The sequence below is a fragment of the Protopterus annectens genome, chromosome 3.part1, assembly GCF_019279795.1.
Source record: "Protopterus annectens isolate FY-2018-M chromosome 3.part1, PAN1.0, whole genome shotgun sequence".
Lineage (NCBI taxonomy): Eukaryota > Metazoa > Chordata > Ceratodontiformes > Protopteridae > Protopterus > Protopterus annectens.
Window position 1 is genome coordinate 1,764,321,132 of NC_056732.1, and position 18,904 is coordinate 1,764,340,035.

Consider the following 18,904-nt stretch of genomic DNA (forward strand, 5'->3'; position numbering starts at 1 on the left):
CAAATGCAGGGATAGGGACATGGCCTCGAGCTATGTGATGACCTCGAGCTTTGCAAATGGCCATATTAGAGCCGAGGGATCGGCTCCAAACCCATCAGTAAAGAATGAACGGAGAGATTGGACAACTTCACATTCAAGGATTAAGAAGTCAGAAGAAAGTGTGTGTGGGGGAGTGGCAAACTAGCAACAACACAGAACAGTAAACCACTACCTAAAAACAGTAGCCCGAGAGAGACAGTGATGCAACTGCATGTATCATGGCAAAACAGATCTGGGGAAGGGATTCTTACAAGCGAAAAAAAAAGGGGTGGTGTTAAGTGGCCTGGGAAGGTTTTAGGTGTCATCTGCCAAAGTCCTAGAAGTACAGGAAGGGGGCCAGACTCTTATTTCAGGATTAAAAAAAAATGGTAGGCAGTCCTTTGAAAGATGAAAGGAAGAGAAGGGATGTCACATGACCTCTTCTCCCAAAGAAAACTACTTTAGGATCACCTGCTGAACCAATTTAAGGGGGGTGGGGGAGACTCTGTTTCAAATACATATATTCTGTAAGAATCCAGAATTCAACTCATGGGGCCAAAGACACCAAGAGAAATCTGACAAAGACGGAGAGAGAAAAATATAAAGATGCTAAGCACTACTGGTTGCCATCAAAACAACTACAGTGGAAGTGATGACTCACCCCAGGCTCCGTCAAACTTGGAATTCAAACCCACATGGACAGGCCTTGCATGGACAGTCAGCCTCCGTAACTATAAAGGACGGCTTCAGATCATAGTACCTCAAAGAAGTGGGCAGCACAGTGAGTAGTAAAGCAGCTTATATTAAAGGAAGTTTGGACTACTCCCATGCCCCACCTACCAGAACTAGGAGATGCTGGCCCTCTGTGAGGAAAGAGATGCCTCACACTGGGAATACAAGCTCCTAATCTATAAAAGGCACTGCCCAAAGTAGAGACAGAGGAATGCTACTAAAAGACACAGCCATTCTACAGGACTGAAACCATGACAGCAGCCTCCTTGAGGAAGCCCCCATCATACCTCAACAAGACATAAAATGAGGAATCCTCTCATCCCAGGTTTCAGCCAATACCTAGCTATGATATGAAGACTGCTAAACTCCAAACAAGCATGCTCACCAATCAGGGCTGAGGCCCAAACAGAAACTCAGAAAATTTATTAAGGCCTCACATCAAGAAGCAAGTACTCTCTGAAGACCCTTCCCAACCAAATCCCCCGAAAAGAGGAAGGAAAGGAGCCACTAGGTCAGGACAGTTCTTCCCATAAAGGACCAGAACAAGCAACCATTACAGTCTGAGGAAAGAAAGGGTATCTTTGGTCAGAGACTGATCCAAAGCTCTGCTTCCACAGGTATCCATAGGTAATAATCCATAAAGGTGCAACCCCCCCGACCCCACCCACCCCTTCTAGTGTAGTCCAGCAGATGTCTCACCTGGCAGAGCAAACCAAAAAAGCAGCAAAAGCCCTGGGTCATGAAAGAACCCAAACTGACTACCCTTGAGAGTACCTGACCAGCACAGGACACTTTGCCTTGGGTATCTGTGGATCCTCCTTTTCCCGGAAGGTCAACTGAAAAATGTGAGCAGGCATGCCCCTTCTTCCAAAGTAGGAAATGAACAAGTACTGCAACTGCTGTCCAAAAAAAGTACAGTTGTGTACATCTACCATAAATGTAGATGTTAGAGTGTCTTCACTGTTGCAGTCATAACTGTAGGGTGATCCTGCCGGCAGGCAGCCCGAGGTCGGCCAGAATCACAAAGTCTGGGTCCAGCATCGGCTGCACAAGCTAGTACCCTGACGTCAGTACATTCTGGTACATAGCCCTCAGCCGACGCCATCTTCTCCAGCCTTTCTTGCCCCAGATGTCAGAAATCCCCAATAAACAAAAAATGAGTCCCACAAGGAAACACAAACACACCATAAAGTGAAAAAAGAGGGGATAGGAGGGAGGGAAACACTGACTGCAACAGTGAAGACACTCGAACATCTACATTTATGGTAGGTGTACACAACTGTACTATGTTCTTCGTGTTTCACTGTTGCAGTCATAACTGTAGGGTGGAATCCCAAAGCAGTGAAGAAAGGGAGGAGGCTTAGATAGAAGAAGAGGCAGCAAGAAGGCCCTGCAAAACAGCAGAGGCAAACCCGCCCTGGTCTTAGAGTACAAAGGGAGATTGTAGTGCTTGGAAAAGGTATGCACAGAACTCCAAGTGGCAGCTTCCAAGATATCCTTGGTAGGTACTCCTCTGAGAAAAGCAGTAGAAGTGGCAGCAGCTCTAGTAGAATGACTTCTCACAGTACCTGGAAACTGTTTCCCATGATGAGTGTAACAAAATCTTATTCCATAGGCAATCCATTTGGAAATAGTTTGTTTGGAAATAGCCTTTCCAAGAGAAATGGAGGCAAAAGAAACAAACAATTGGTTAGATTTTCTGAATTCTTTAGTCTTGTCCAAGTAACTGTCTGTGTACGTCCAATGAATGCAAAATCCTTTCCCCTTTATTTTGAGGATTAGGAAAGAAGGTAGGAAGGTGAATAGTCTGATTTACAGCAACTTTCGAAATCACCTTAGGCATGAAAGTAGGATTGGTCCTCAAGGATACTCTGTCAAGATAGAAAATTAGGTATGGCTCTACAGCCATTAGAGCTTGCAACTCTGAAACCCTTCTGGCAGAAGTCAATGCTAACAAAAGAACTGTCTTCCAGGATAAAAATTTAATATCAGAAGCCGCAGCAGGCTCAAAAGGAGGCAAAGTAAGTTTTTCCAAAACATAGTTAAGATCCCAGGCAGGGACAGGAGGGGTCCTAGGAGGCCTCAAATTCTTAGCCCCTCTCAAGAATTGTCTCACCAATGGATGAGAAAAGACAGGAGGATCAGTATTAAAATGAGCAGATATAGCAGAAGCATGAATCTTAATGGAAGAAAAGGAAAGGCCTTTAGACAAAAGGTCTGAAAGGTAAAGCAAAATAGATGAGAGATCAGGCACAAAAGGGTTAAAGCCACGGTCCTGCATCCAAATGCAAAACCTTTTCCATTTAGAGGCATAGGATTTCCTAGTGCTAGGCCGTCTGGCTTCTAGAAGAACATCCAAAACTTGTTTGGGGAGCTTAGAAGAAATCAAAGTTCCTTGAAGAGCCAAGCTGCCAGGCAAAGGGTCTTGAGATGAGGGTGTAGCATCTGACCCTGATGCTGGGACAGAAGAGAAGGGTACAGAGGAAGGATCCAAGGAGGTTCCAAGCAGAGGTGTTGTAAGGTTGGATACCAAAACTGTCGAGGCCAATTCGGAGCAATCAAGATGATGAACTTGGGTTTGTCTTGTTTTATCTTCAGTAATATCCAGGGAAGAGGAGGGAAGGCATATCCCGAAAGGTTCCTCCAACTGAATGACAGGGCATCCACTTCCCAGGCTGTTTTGTGGAAGGCCCTGGTGCAAAAGAGAGGCAGCTGATGGTTGAGATGGGATGCAAACAGATCTGGGGACACCCCCAAACTGCAGTTATCCTGTTGAATAAGTTGGTGTCTAGCATCCATTCGTGAGGATCCAAAATGTTTCTGCTTAGGCTGTCTGCTAAGAGATTCTGCTTTCCTGGAATGAATTGAGCCTGAAGATGCAGATTCAGACTTAGAGCTATGTCCCATAAAGCCATAGCTAGTCTGCAAAGGGGGTATGAATGAGAGCCCCCCTGCTTGTTTATGTACCACGTGACTGTGGTGTTGTCTGTACGAATTAGAAGAGGCCCTGGTTGCAAAAGGTTCTTGAAGGCTAGAAGAGCATTTTGAACTGCCAACATTTCCTTCAGATTGATGTGCCAGTGAAGGTGATTCGTTGTCCAGGTCCCCTGCCGGCAATTGTTTAGAAAATGTGCTCCCCAAGCATAATCCGAAGCGTCCGTGGTTATGATTTGAGAAGGTTGAGGTAGACAAAAAGGCTTCCCTTCGTTTAAAGTGCACACCCTGGACCACCAAAGGAACTCCTTCTGGAGGCAGGGGATCAGAGGAATCAAAGCATCCAGATCTTGGTAATGCTGAGACTATACACTTTTCAGGTACCATTGAAGCTTTCTCATATGAAGCCTTGCATTTGGAATTAACAGAATGCATGAAGCCATATAGCCCAGTGCCTGCAGGAATTTCCTTACAGTGAGCTGAGTTAAGGTTGCCAAAGTTTTGAAAATTGAAGCCATCTGAATTTGTTTTTCTGGCGTAAGGAAAGCCCTTTGTAAGGTTGTATTTAGGAGGGCTCCCAAAAATATCATTTGTTGAGAAGGAACCAATTGGGACTTTTTTATGTTCACTGAAAATCCCAGGAGGAGGAAGAGACGTTGAACAAAATCCAAATGTTGAAGTAAAAGGTCCTTGCTGTCTGCCTAGATAAGGCAGTCGTCCAAATAGGGGTAAATCTGAATCCCCCGAAGTTTGCAATAAGCCAATACTGGGGCCAGGCACTTGGTAAAAACCCTGGGCGCAGTAGATAAACCAAAGGGCAGTACAGAGAGAATTGAAAGTGCCTGCTTTGAATCTGAGGAATCTCCTGCATTCCTGCCTGATGGGAATGTGTAAGTAGGCCTCCTTTAGGTCCAATGTCACCATCCAAGCGTCCTGGGAGAGTACTGGAAGCAGTTGTTGTAGAGTAAGCATTTTGAATTTTGGAATTTCCAAAAAAGTGTTTAAACACTGAAAGGTCCAGAATAGGTCTCCATGAGTTTTATTTTCTTGGAACCAGAAATAGTCTTGAGTAAAAGCCTTTTCCCCTTTCTGAGAGAGGAACAGGCTCTATGGCTCTCATGGCCAGTAGAGCCTCCACTTGATTTAAGGCCTCTGCCCATTGATGTTTTGGCAGATCTGGCCAACCGATAACCCTTGGCAGAGTATGAAAATGGAACTTGTAGCCTCTTAAAATCACGTCCAATACCCATTTGTCCTGGGTAATATGAGTCCAATTTCTGTAAAAAAGAGAAAGCTTTCCTCCGAGAGGGGCATCCAGGTAAGGGGTCCTGAAGCCCAACCGAGAGAGTCATTGAGTCTGCTTCCTTTGAGATTGGGATCTGTCTTCTCCCCTTCTAGGTGAAGAAGCAGTCCATTGTCTGGATCTGTAAGAGGCCTGAGCTTGACCACGACCTCTGCAGCGCCTATATCTTCCCCTTTGAGGCCTGTCAGACGTGGGAAAGGACCAATTTTTGGAGGGCCAATTCCTGGAAAATCTAGGAGGCTGAACTTGTAAGAAATCTTTCACAGTCTGCATAGATTTCGCCTTTTCTTCCATCTTTTTAATAACCTCTTCAGCCTTGGATCCAAATAAAACATCATGCTGAACAGGGGCATCTAAAAGTTTAGCCTTAACCTGTTCCGGCAAACTTTGTTCTCGAAGCCAGGCACGTCTCCTAATAACAGTACCAGAGGCTGCGGCCCTGCAAGAAGCTTCCAAAGCATCAAAACCACAATGCAAACTATGCTTGTTCACTTGTTCAGGTGCATGCAATACATCCTGCAATTCCTTATCCTCTGCACAAGCCGGAGAGGCAGCAAGCTTTTGCTTCAAAACAGACAAAAGAAATTGCTGATACTTAAACATATGAAACTGGCAATTTAAAGCCCTAATAGCAAGGGTAGCAGAAGTATATACCTTTTTACCCCACCTGTCTAAGGCACGAGAATCCTTCTCGGAGGGAATAGGATTTTTGGAAGAAGCCACCTTAGCAGCCTTAGAACCCTGAGAAATAGTTTCAGGATCCGCAGAAGGGTTCTTGAATAAGAATAAATGAGAATCAGGGACCCTGTAAAATCTATCAGGCTTAGAAGGAGCAGGGGGCATGGAATCAGGATTCAAATTAGCCTCAGAAAAGGCATCATCCACAATATCAAGAACAGGAGGAATAGCTAAAGGTCTGTGTTGAGGAAGTAGAAGGAATTCCCCAAGCCTCTTCTTGGAAGCAGAATAATCCTGACCTTCCCAATGAAAATGTTCCCGCATCTCATGTAAGGTCTCCCCAAAAGAGAAATCCTCAGGCGGAGAAGCAGAGGGCAGGGAATCCTCTGCATCCGAATCCTCATAAGGAGGAAAAGAATATTCCTGATCAGAGGAAGAAACAGAAGATACAGAAGCCTGGTCAGAGGAATCCAAAGGAACATCCTGTCGAGGCCTTTTCTCTGGAGGGGGATGAGAACCCCTAATCATTGTAAGCAAATCCTCAGCCATCCTTAGCAATTGCTTCTGTGTCTTGGGAGTAGCTTCAGAAGTAGCTGGAGCAGAACCTTTAGGTTTAACTGGAGTCTTGGACTTTGCCTTTGAAATGGTGATGTGAGTAGGCCTGAATACCCCCTCAGAAGCCGGTACCTGCACAGCGGTTCCGGACCCATCTAAGGGAGCGACGTCCGAAGGTCCTGCAGCAGATAAAACAATAGGCCTTGATGGCTCCCCATGGGAGTCCGTATCGGCCATCGGTTCACAAGTGGCGGACGACAGGGGCTGCAAAAGCGCCTCACTGACGACAGCCGAACCGGACGCTGACTCCAGCTGTGACGAATCCTGTTTGGACCTCGGAGGCCTGTCCTTGTCTTTGCGCTTCTTTTGAATTCCGGTAGAATCCGACGACATTCTATAATTGAAGCGTCTGCCAAAGTAATTTAAAGCCCAGTCGTATCGACGCTTAATGGTGCGAGAATTTAACCTGGCACAGAACCGACAACAAGAAACGTTGTGGTCAGGGCCTAAGCAAGGTAGACAGTAAGAATGGAAATCTTTATGAGGTATCTGTTTTCCACACGCTATACAATTATTAACTTTTTCTGACATCGGAGGAACAAGAAAAAGATTCCCCAATGGGGTACTTAGCTTTGAGAAGAGAAGTAAGAACTTCGGACCGACAGCAATCAAATGCTCAGATCGAAAATCGCCAACCAACGACTTGCGAACTGCTTTCCACCGCACGGCAAGAAAGAATGGAGAAGATGGCGTCGGCTGAGGGCCATGTACCAGAGCATACTGATGTCAGGGTACTAGTTTGTGCAGCCGACGCCGGACCCAGACTTTGTGATTCTGGCCGACCTCGGGCTGCCTACCGGCAGGATCACCCTACAGTTATGACTGCAACAGTGAAACACGAAGAACATCATCCTTTCCTATCAAGGGGAGGTGCTTAGCAGAAAAATACCTACTTTGCTGCTGAATGGATTTGACCTTAGCAACTTGGTTCTGCACAGGCATACAACAAAGACTACAACCCTAGCTGTAGCAAGAAATTACTGCATACACGTCAGTGGGGACACATGGGAGAGGATTACTGTGGCTACAGTCAACATTCAAAAGGAAGCATCTATCCAATTCCCGAATCCAGGATCTCAAGCTTTCCCAATATAGATCAAAGCAGGAAGGACCGGAATGCTGACAGATGAAACTGACAGCTCAGCTCTAAGCCCTAATATTTAAGAGCATACATGCTTGCTAGATATAGTTTACTCTTGGGTAACCAGTCCATCAGAAAGGTATGAAAACAGACAATGGTTTCTGGGATCCTTGGAGGACTGCCAGGACCATGCAAAGGTCCACCTTGGGGACATTTTCCAAGAAAAGACATCTGGCTGTGGTTGACCTCTTAGCAAATGTATCAACTTCTAATATTATACTTGTGAAGAGCAGCTGAAAAGGATCAAAAGACAAGCCTAAACCTGCATCACCCAATTAAAAATTGGTGTAAAGACTAAGCAAGACAGCATACAGAGGGAGGCACCTTCAAAGGAAATATAAACCCACTCAGAACTGTAGGAAACCTGGGATTCTGAAACTTTGCAATCTTGTAAGCAAAGGCCTCCATATCAGATTCCAAGAGGTGTTCTAATAGCCCACAATACCTCAAACTAGGATCATGCTGCTGCTCCTCCAGGATGTTTGGATACCAGATCAAGCCAAATAAAGCCCCTCTCAAATCAGCTGCCAGCACTAGGTTATGGTCCCCAATACTGAAATCCTACATCCATACCTCTGGCTCTCAACAAATTCTTACCTAGGCTGTAGAACCTGACTCAGACTCCCCCTGTGTCACTGCCTCAACTAGGACAGTCCACTAGGATGGGGGGGGGGGGGTCATAGAAGCCAAAGCACTGTCCCTCAATTCCACACAACTGCAACTGGTCACAACAGGTCACTCCCTACAGCCAGGTGGATAACTTGACTAAAGTGACAATCCCCAAGGGATGCACCCTTCCAGGGTGAAAGAACCAAGGGGGGGGGGGGGAGCAAACTTCTCTCATGAGACAAAATCTTCCACACACAAAAACTAAGATAAAAGCTGTCATCTGACAGAGGATGCCCCCAGCCCAAGAGCAATATAACCCTAGCCTGACTGAGCTAGGCTATAGCTAATCCTTCAAATTGAAATCCCAGGTACTGAAATTGCAGCCCAGTCATTAGGTTCTCAGTCATCCATCAACAGCCCTAATAGAAGCGTCCGTCCACAGTCTGTAACACTTCTCAAACAATTTATTCCAGGGAAAGCCACTGAAATATTAAAAAAATTAACAGGAACAAGAATGCAACAGCTTAACAAGAGCACATATCAAGATCCAAACTCTACAGTCACAGGGGTTAAGAGCAGTTATGAAACTGACAACTGAGGTAATGTGTCATCACATGAGTGCATCCATCTTAAGATGGGAAATTTCAGAAAAGAAACCAACTGCTAACTAGGTGGAGAAAACACACCCAAAGAACACCACTTCATGTTGAATCATGGTACTTTCTCACTTTTCAATAACCGTGTTTTCCACAACTGCAGCTAGATAATTATTTGCTCGTTTATAACGCAAGGAGTTAAACGCATTTTTCAGTAATAATTTAATTTACTGGGCCAATGTCCTATGGCAGGTCATATCAGTGCAATGGAGAGACAATGCAATTACAGTTATCTAAAAAGCAGAAAGCAGCTACCTGTCAAATAAGTAAAAAATGCCCAACAATTACCAAACAACTTCACAACACCATCAGTATCAAAAATAATGGAGAAGGGGGGTTTGACAAATTCAGAAATTATGGTGCTATACTCACTCCATAGTATCAGCTGCATCAGGCAAGGTTGCCTTCTCCCCAATCCTGCGCAAATGGTACAGGGGGAGTCCATCACTATTGCTTCGAAAATGCATATTTAAACTGTAGGAAAGCAAAGAAAACATCTTTGTTAACTAGGTAATGCACAATTCCTATGTGGAGGGGTCAAAGGCAATATGTTAGATATGCTAGAATAATGTAATTTAGTGTTCCAAATGGTAAACAATGCATTAAAGCAACTTTTGAAGTGCTGTCAAACTGAGTAAACATAAGCACAGCATGAAAATAAAAAGATCTTCAAAAGGTACAAAACTACAGGATCTTTTGATAAAAAAAAGTTATGTACTTACCATAGCATTCCATCTGAGTAGTTAGACCATTCGTCATTAACCTGTGGGCTTCAGATCTGGACCGGATCCGTGACGGTAGTGTCACCAACATCAGATCCGAACTCCAAGCTCCTCCGCTTACCCATAATACCACTGCATCTCCTTCCTTCCCTCAGATAGAGTTTGCCGCCACCCAACACATGAGCCCGATCGACAATACCGGACCTACAAGGTAAAGCAAGAGAGCTGCACGGGTACCATCTCTTGGTTATTCAAGCGAAAGAGCCCAATAACAAGGCCAGGAGGAAGGAGGGAGGGATGGATGGATGATGACAAATGAAGTCTAACTACTCCAGATGGAACGTTATGGTAAGTACATAACTTCTTTATCTGAAGTAGTTAACTTCATTTGGTCATCAACCTGTGGGACAGAGTCCCCAGCTACCATAACCTTGGGAAGCCCTCATGGAAAGATGTTCCAGAGCATTGCGGAGCCAAAGGATGCTCTCCCTCTGGAAATCATGTCCAATTTATAATGAGAAATGAAAGTATGAGATTAAGAGAAGACCAAGTAGCCGATGAACAAATATCATCCAAGGATACTCTGGACCAAAAAGCAGCTGACATAGCCACAGACCTGGAAGAATGGGCATGAACCCTCCCTGGAATAGGCATACCTTTATCTTTGTAAACCTGCATAATGCAAACGGAAATCCATTGGGAAACTGTCACCTTGGAAACTGGTTTGCCTAGAAAAGGTCTAGCGAAGGACACAAACAATTGGTCAGACTTGCGGAAGTGCTTAGTCCTGTGCAAGTAGAAACATAACGTACATCTAACAAATGTAGTTTATATTCCCCCCTTGTTCAGAAAATTTCTCTGAAGCCGCTTTAGGCAAAAAGGAAGGATTAGTCCGAAGTGAGACCCTGTCTTTATGAAAAACCATATAAGGGGGTTTTAACAGATGACGCTTGAAGTTCTGACACTCTCCTCCCCAGGGTAACATCTGACACTCTCCTCCCCAGGGTGACACCCATTAGGAAAGTTGTTTTCCAAGACAAAAATTTCAAGCCCATGGAGGCAGCCGGTTCGGAGGACGGAGCAACTAACATCTATAAAACTAAAGGCAAGATCCCAAGGAGGAGTGGGGTGCTTCACAGGAGGCCATAAAAGAAAGGTCCCTTTAATGAGAGTTTTGCAAAGTCTGGAAGAAGCCAAAGACCCCATATTTTCACCTACAATAAATTAGAAATGGCAGCCAGTTCAACTTGCACCATAGAAGAGCTGGCACCTTGCTGGAAAAGGTGGGCTAAAAAAAAAAAAAAAAAAATCAAGAACCGCTGGCACTGGAGCCGTAAAGGGATCTAGATCCCTCAGAATCCCAGATCGAAAAACGCTTCCATTTACTACGGTAAACTTCTGGTAGATGACTTATGGGCTGCCACCAGAATAGACTCAACAGGGGAAGAAAGTCCGGGAGTTCTGGCAATCAATGGAACTGAAGAAGCCAAGTTGTGAGCTTCAGACTGCCCAGGTCTGGAAGAGGAATCCCCAAAAGGTGCAAAATAAGATCCAGAATCGGAACGAAGATCCAAGGAGGAGCTACCAGATGAGACCACAGACAGGGAAACCAGATCTGGTGAGGCCAGAATGGGGCAATGAGGATGACTCTGCTCCCAAACAGACGATGATCTGTAAAAACTTTGTCATGAGAGGTAATGGGGGATATGCATAAAGAAGACCGGGAGGCCATGCATGGACTAGAGCATCTCTGGGAGAGATTCCCCCTTTGGGGGGGAGGGGGGATCAGAGCAAAGAACTCGCTGCACTTTGCATTGGAAGAAGATGTGAAGAGATCACAGCAAAGCCAACACCACTCGAGGAAGATCTGCTCCACTACACAAGGATTCAGAGACCACTCGTAAGGCATTAGGATAGTTCTGCTCAATTTGTCCGCTAGTATGTTGCACCGACCCGGAATGTGCATTGCTATCAGAAAACGGTTGGTGGAGATCGCCCATTCCCACACTCTCATAGCCTCTTGACAAAAGAGGAAGGATCTGGTTCCTCCCTGTTTGTTGATGTACCAGACCACTGACATGCTGTCTGTCTGAATCACAATAGTTCCCAGAGGAAGAAAGGCATGAAGGGCCTGCAACGCTAATAAGACCGCCCTTATCTCCAGAACATTGATATGCAGGGGGTGGGACCTTTTCTTTGGTAACTGACAGGTTCAGAGTGGAAAGGTCAAGAATCGGCCTGAAGTCCCCCATCTTTTGGTTTTCTGAGCAGGGGGTGGGGTCGGGATGTGAATATCCAGTGAGATTAGTTTATGGTCTGATCTTACCAGTGTGAGGGATACACTTCTGGAGCATAGAGTCCCCATGTTGGTGATGATCAGGCCCAGTATGTTTTCCCCTCTTGTAGGAGTGGTAACAAGTTATTCCATAGCATTTGAGTTTATAAATTCTAGGAACCTTTGGGCTAGGGTGTTGGAGCTAGAGTAATGCTCCCAGTCTATGTTTGGGTAGTTGAAGTCGCCCAATATAATGGTGTTTGGAGAGACCTTCATATTTCCCAATGTTCTCAGAAAGGCCGAGTGGGGTTCCTAGGTTTGGGAGGGTGGTCTGTAGCAGGCTATAAACTGGAAGGCAGTTTTACCCACTGTTAGTTGCACATGGATAGTCTCTGATGCTTCGTGCTGTGCCACCAACCTGGAGGTGTGGGTATCTTTGACGAATATTGATACTCCCCCCTCCTTTTGTGGTTCGGTCCAAGTTTTGGGGCCGAAAAGCATGGTATGAGGTATAACCTGGTAGTGCTAGGGTGCTCTCGGGAGCCTTGAACCAGGTTTCTGTTCATGCACAGATAACTATGTTCTCCATGCTAATGAGAGTTTCGAGTGCATGCATCTTGAGGTTTAGACTTCTGGCGTTGAGTAGCATTACTCTTAGTTTCTTATCCCTTGTGATACCTATGGAGGTGGGTTTGTCTTTTGAGCCTTGCCTAAAAAAGGCACTATGGGGGAAGCAAGAACCTTTGCCAATATCCGAAAGCCCAGGGGTGACAGGTGCAAGCTGTCCCTAGCTAAGCATCGTGGCTTGTCGAGCACGTCATCCCAGGCTGACAGGCATTGGATCCCCTTTGAATGACACCAATACTTAAGCCAATTGTTGAAATTGATCATCTTGTCTTCATATTGTGGCATCATTCTTGGTGAGGGTAAGATGCTACTCAAGGTCAGGGTCATACCAGCCTGGGCTACATGCTCAGAGAGCTCCTCTAGGTCTCTTTTCATGTAGTCCAGGGAGGTACGTCTCAGGTCATTCACACCAGCATAGACAATGACAGAGTCATATTTGTACTTGCCTTGGAGTGACCCGAGTGCTTGCATTATGTGGCGGATCCTAGCGCCCGACAGGCAGCTCACCGTGACCTTCTCCTTGTTCAGCCTGGTGAGCGGGACGTCAGTGTGCCTGACAATAGAGTCACCTATTACAAGTGTATCAGGTGTGTTTAGCCTTAAGGGCTGTGACTGTTCGGCACACTGGCTTTGTGAGCTATGTGTTGCATGTGTTTTGTTTTGGTGTAGCGGTTGCTTGGGTGTCTGCTTTGGAGGTCTCTGCTGCTTAGGCAATTTTTTATTTAGAGCCTCTGAGTATGTTTTTGTGTGTTTATGTGTTTTGTTTGCTGTCGTGGCAGGTCTATGTGAGACTGGAATTGCAGTGAGTGTGGTTTCCTTCTCCTCCTGACTGGTTACGCCAGTACTGAGTTGAGAGAGCTTAGCCTCCAGTTTGGCTATCTGGCTGCATCTCTCATGTGTTGGAATTTGTTGGGAGGAGGAGAGGGTTGTCTGTGTACATGAGGCAGTTGCAACATTGCCTCAAGATCCCCAGAATCACCCGCTGGACCGGAGAGGAGATTGACAACTGACCTTTGGACATGCTAGAATAGTATTGGGAATTCCCCATTCGGAATGTACCTTACCCGACACCTGCAGCAGTTGGAAAGATCCCAAAAGTTCCTCACCAAAAGGATAAAGGGGCTCAAACATATGCCATACGATGCCCGACTGAAGAAACTCCAGCTCTATTCAGTCGCATACCGTCTGCTCAGAGGTGATCTATGCCTGACATACAAGGCCATGTCCAACCCGGAATAATGGACATGCTCCACCTCAAAAAATCCAAATCCACCAGAGCCACGAGAGCAAGAGACTTAAACCTCAACACGGATATAAATAGGACGTGCTGGAGGGACAGATTCATCACCCAGAGACTCCCTACACTATGGAACAGAATCCCAGTCCATGTGAGGCAGAGCCCCTCACTGACTCTGTTCAAGAGAAATCTTGACGAGTGGATGGGAGATCGTAGGTTTACCCCGGGAATCATCTCTGTATCACTGCTGGACAGAGGCACAGCAAACTAATGGGTATAGTATTCTCATCCTAAGGGGTGGTGAAAGCCACACACACTCTGGCTAGGCTTATAAATGCCCTAGGGCAGATAGCCTAGTATGAACCTATGAAAAAAGGGCCAATGGGGAACAAGGTACTCAAGGGGAGTTTGAGAGGGTGTAGTGCTTTTAATTTTTTAGTGCTAACTTATATAATTGCTTTAGTGAGCAAGTGCCAGGTAACTTAAATACAATGTGTTACAGGTAACTTAATTGTTGTGTACACTTACCATAAATGTAGATGTTAGAGTGTATTCACTGTTGCAGTCATCACATTTGGGTTATCTGCTTGCAGTAGCCCCCAGTTGGCCTGATTATCAAAGTCTTGGGTCCTGTGTCGGTTGCTGTCTCATCTTTCGTGACGTCAGGTAATCAGGGGTATAAAGCATGCAACCGACTCCATTATATCAGTTTTTTCTTGCCTCCCTAATGGGAAGCAACTAAATAAATAGAGATATCCCTATCCCTATCCCTATCTCTATCCCTATCTCTATCCCTATCCCTATCTCTATCCCTATCCCTATCTCTATCCCTATCCATCCATCCCTATCTCTATCTCTATCTCTATCCATCCATCCCTATCTCTATCTCTATCTCTATCCATCCATCCCTATCTCTATCTCTATCTCTATCCATCCATCCCTATCTCTATCTCTATCCATCCATCCCTATCTCTATCTCTATCTCTATCCATCCATCCCTATCTCTATCCATCCATCCCTATCTCTATCCATCCATCCCTATCTCTATCCATCCATCCCTATCTCTATCTCTATCCATCCCTATCTCTATCCATCCATCCCTATCTCTATCCATCCATCCCTATCTCTCTCTATCCATCCATCTCTATCTCCATCTCTATCCATCTCTATCTCTATCCATCTCTATCTCTATCTCTATCCATCTCTATCTCTATCCATCTCTATCTCTATCCATCTCTATCCATCTCTATCTCTATCCATCTCTATCTCTATCCATCCCTATCCCTATCCATCCCTATCCCTATCCATCCCTATCCCTATCCATCTCTATCTCTATCCCTATCCATCTCTATCTCTATCCCTATCCATCTCTATCTCTATCCCTATCCATCTCTATCTCTATCTCTATCCATCTCTATCTCTATCTCCATCCATCCCCATCTCTATATCCATCCATCCCCATCTCTATCTCTATCCATCCATCTCTATCCATCCCTATCTCTATCTCTATCCATCCATCTCTATCTCTATCTCTATCCATCCATCTCTATCTCTATCTCTATCTATCCATCTCTATCTCTATCTATCCATCCATCTCCATCTCTATCTATCCATCTCTATCTGTATCTCTATCTATCCATCTCTATCTCTATCTATCCATCTCTATCCATCCCTATCTCTATCTCTATCCATCCATCCCTATCTCTATCTCTATCCATCCATCTCTATCTATCCATCCATCCCTATCTCTATCTCTATCCATCCCTATCTCTATCCATCCATCCCTATCTCTATCTCTATCCATCCCTATCTCTATCTCTATCCATCCATCTCTATCTCTATCTCTATCCATCCATCTCTATCTCTATCTCTATCCATCCATCCCCATCTCTATCTCTAACAATCCATCTCTATCTCTATCTCTATCCATCCATCCCCATCTCTATCTCTATCCATCCATCCCTATCTCTATCCATCCATCCCCATCTCTATCTCTATCCATCCCTATCTCTATCTCTATCCATCCATATCCCTATATCTATCTCTATCCATCCATATCCCTATATCTATCTCTATCCATCCATATCCCTATTTCTATCTCTATCCATCCATCCCTATTTCTATCTCTATCCATCCATCCCTATCTCTATCTCTATCCATCCATCCCTATCTCTATCCATCCATCCCTATCTCTATCTCTATCCATCCATCCCTATCTCTATCTCTATCCATCCATCCCTATCTCTATCCCTATCCATCCATCCCTATCTCTATCCCTATCCATCCATCTCTATCCATCCATCTCTATCTCTATCCATCCATCTCTATCTCTATCCATCCATCTCTATCTCTATCCATCCCCCTCTATCTCTATCCATCCATCCCTATCTCTATCTCTATCCATCCATCCCTATCTCTATCTATCCATCCCTATCTCTATCTCTATCCATCCCTCTCTATCCATCCCTCTCTATCCATCCATCCATCCATCCATCTCCATCTCTATCTCACTCGTCATCTATCACACACACACACACACACACACACACACACACACACACACACACGTATACCTTCAACAAAAAAGCAAATACACCAAAATGCTTTTAAGTATAGCTAAGGAGAATAGAAGTATAGCCAAAAGAAGTCAGGGGCCGGAGGGAGGGTAACCAGGACTGCAACAGTGAATACATTCGAACATCTACATTTATGGTAAGTGTACACAACGTCATGTTTCACTGTTGCAGTCATCATATTTGGGTTGATTCCCAAAGCTAAGGATGGGAGGAGGAGGAGGAATTTATTTAGCAGCAGGACCAGCTATAAGTCCGTGCAAGACTGCAGTGGCAAAGCCAGCTCTGGATTTAGAGAAAATTGGCAAATGGTAATGCTTGGTGAAAGTATGTACAGAACTCCAGGTAGCAGCTTCTAGGATGTCTCTGGTAGGGACACCTCTGAGAAAGGCTGTAGAGGTAGATGCAGCCCTGGTTGAATGGCGTCTAATCCCCTATGGGATAGGTTTTCCATGGTGCTTATAGCAGAAATTAATGCAATGGCCTATCAATTTAGAAATGGTTTGCTTTGAAATAGCCCTCCCCTCTGCCCCTGCAGCAAATGCCACCAGCAGTTGTTCAGATTTCCTTTGAGGTTTAGTCCTGTCCAAGTAAAATCTCAGTTGTCTGTGCATATCTAAGGAGTGCAGTATCCATTCCCCTCCGTTCTGTGGATTAGAAAAGAAGGTTGGCAAATGAATGGATTGATTAAGAGCCACACTGGATACCACCTTGGGCGATTGGTTCTGAGGAACACCCTGTCCGCATGAAAGATGATGAAAGGTTCCACTGCCATAAGGGCCTGTAATTCAGATACCCTTCTTGCTGAAGTGATTGCTAAAAGAAAAGCTGTTTTCCAAGAAAGACATTTTAAATCTGTAGTTGCAGCAGGCTCAAAAGGAGGAAGAGTGAGTAGTTGCAGCAGGCTCAAAAGGAGGAAGAGTGAGGTTTTTCCAATACAAAGTTAAGGTCCCAAGCTGGAGCTCTCCTGGGTGGTCTTTAAGTTTTTGGCCCCTCTGAGGAACTGCTTGAGCAGTGGATGAGAAAAGAGGGGTGGTTCTGTGTTGTAATGAGCTAAAATGGCTGAAGCGTGAATTTTGATGGAGGAAAAGGAAAGGCCCTTGTGAAGCATCTCCGTTAAGTATTGAAGAATCTGAGGAAAACTGGGTGCTGCTGTGGCCATCCCTTGAGTTTGGTTCCAGGTACAGAATCTTTTCCATTTTTCAGCATAAAAGATTTTCTAGTACTAGGCCTCCTTGCCTCCAAAATGACATCCAACACTGTTTACTGAGGGATGGTAACAGACATTAGTTAATTAGCCAGGCTGCCAGGTTCAGGGTTTGAAGCTGGGGGTGCAGAATCTGGCTCTCCTGCTGTGACAGCAGGGTAGGGGTCTGAGGCAGGTGCCATGGGGCTAGCTGTGACACTGCGCAAGAGGGGGTACCAGTGTTGGCGTGGCCAGTCTGGTGCAATCAGTATCATCCTTGGTTTGTCCTGTTTGATCTTTAGTAGTACTTTGGAGAGGAGAGTCAGAGGAGGAAAGGCATAAACTGACATTTTTTCCAGCTGAAGGACAGAGCATACACTTTTCCAAGCTTGTTTGTGGGGAGTCCTTGTGCAGTATTTGTTCAATTGGTAGCTCTGGGAGAAGGCAAACAGGTCTATATCTGGGCTCCCCCATTTGTTGATCAACATGTTGAAAGTCTTTGGTTCCATGAGATTTCTGCTTAGTTTGTCTGCCAGTGTACTTAGTTTTCCTGGCAGGAATTGAGACTGTAGATGCACTTGGTAGCTCAAGGCTGTGTTCTACAGAGCCATGGCTAGTCTGCAGACAGGGTAAGAATGGGTACCCCTGCTTGTTTATGTACCACATAACAGTGGTGTTCTCAGTCTTTACCATTAATTGTCCTTGAAGAATGTGGTCCTTGAAGGCTGCCAGAGCATTCTGTACAGCTAACATTTCTTTTTGATTGATATGCATTTGACTTGGGTTCCATTTGCTCCGAATACACTTCCCTGCCAGGTGAGCCCGCATGCATAGTCTGATGGGTCTGTTAGGGTTTGGGCGGCAGGAGGTAGAGTGAATGGTAGTCCCTTGTTTTGGTGGCAGGCCTCTGCCCACCAAAGGAATTCTAACCGTAGATAAGGTATGACGGGAATCATTGCTTCTAGATCCTGAGAATGTTGACACCATAGGCTTTTTAGATACCATTGTAGTTTCCTCATATGCAGCCTTGCATATGGAATTAGTAGACTGCACAAGGCCATGAACCTCCAGGCTTGCAGTATTTGCCTTGCAGATAGCAGGGTTTTGTGGCCACTAGTTTGAAGTAGGTTGTCATATGAATTTGTTTCTCTGGCATGAGGAAAGCCATCTGGGAAGTTGTGTTCAAGCTTGCTCCCAAGAATATAATTTGTTGACAGGGTACCAGATGTGATTTCTCATCGTTTATGGTGTACTCCAGACAAGTTAACACCTTCTGTACAAACGCCAGATGATTCAAAAGTATGTCCTGGCTTTCTGCCTGAATTAGACAATCGCCCAGATATGAGTATATTTGAATATTTCTTTGCCTGCAAAATGCAATGACTGGAGCTAGGCACTTTGGCTTATCTTCTGCGCCCAGGGTATTCACAAAGGGCAGTGCAGAGAACTGATCGTGCATGTAGCCTGCTTTGAAGCGTAGGCATCTTCTGCAAGAGTCCCTGATTGTGATGTGCAGGTAGGCTTCCTTTAAATCCAGTGTTGCCAACCATGCATCCTTGCCTAGCATGGATGTAACTGGTGAAGAGTTAGCATCTTGA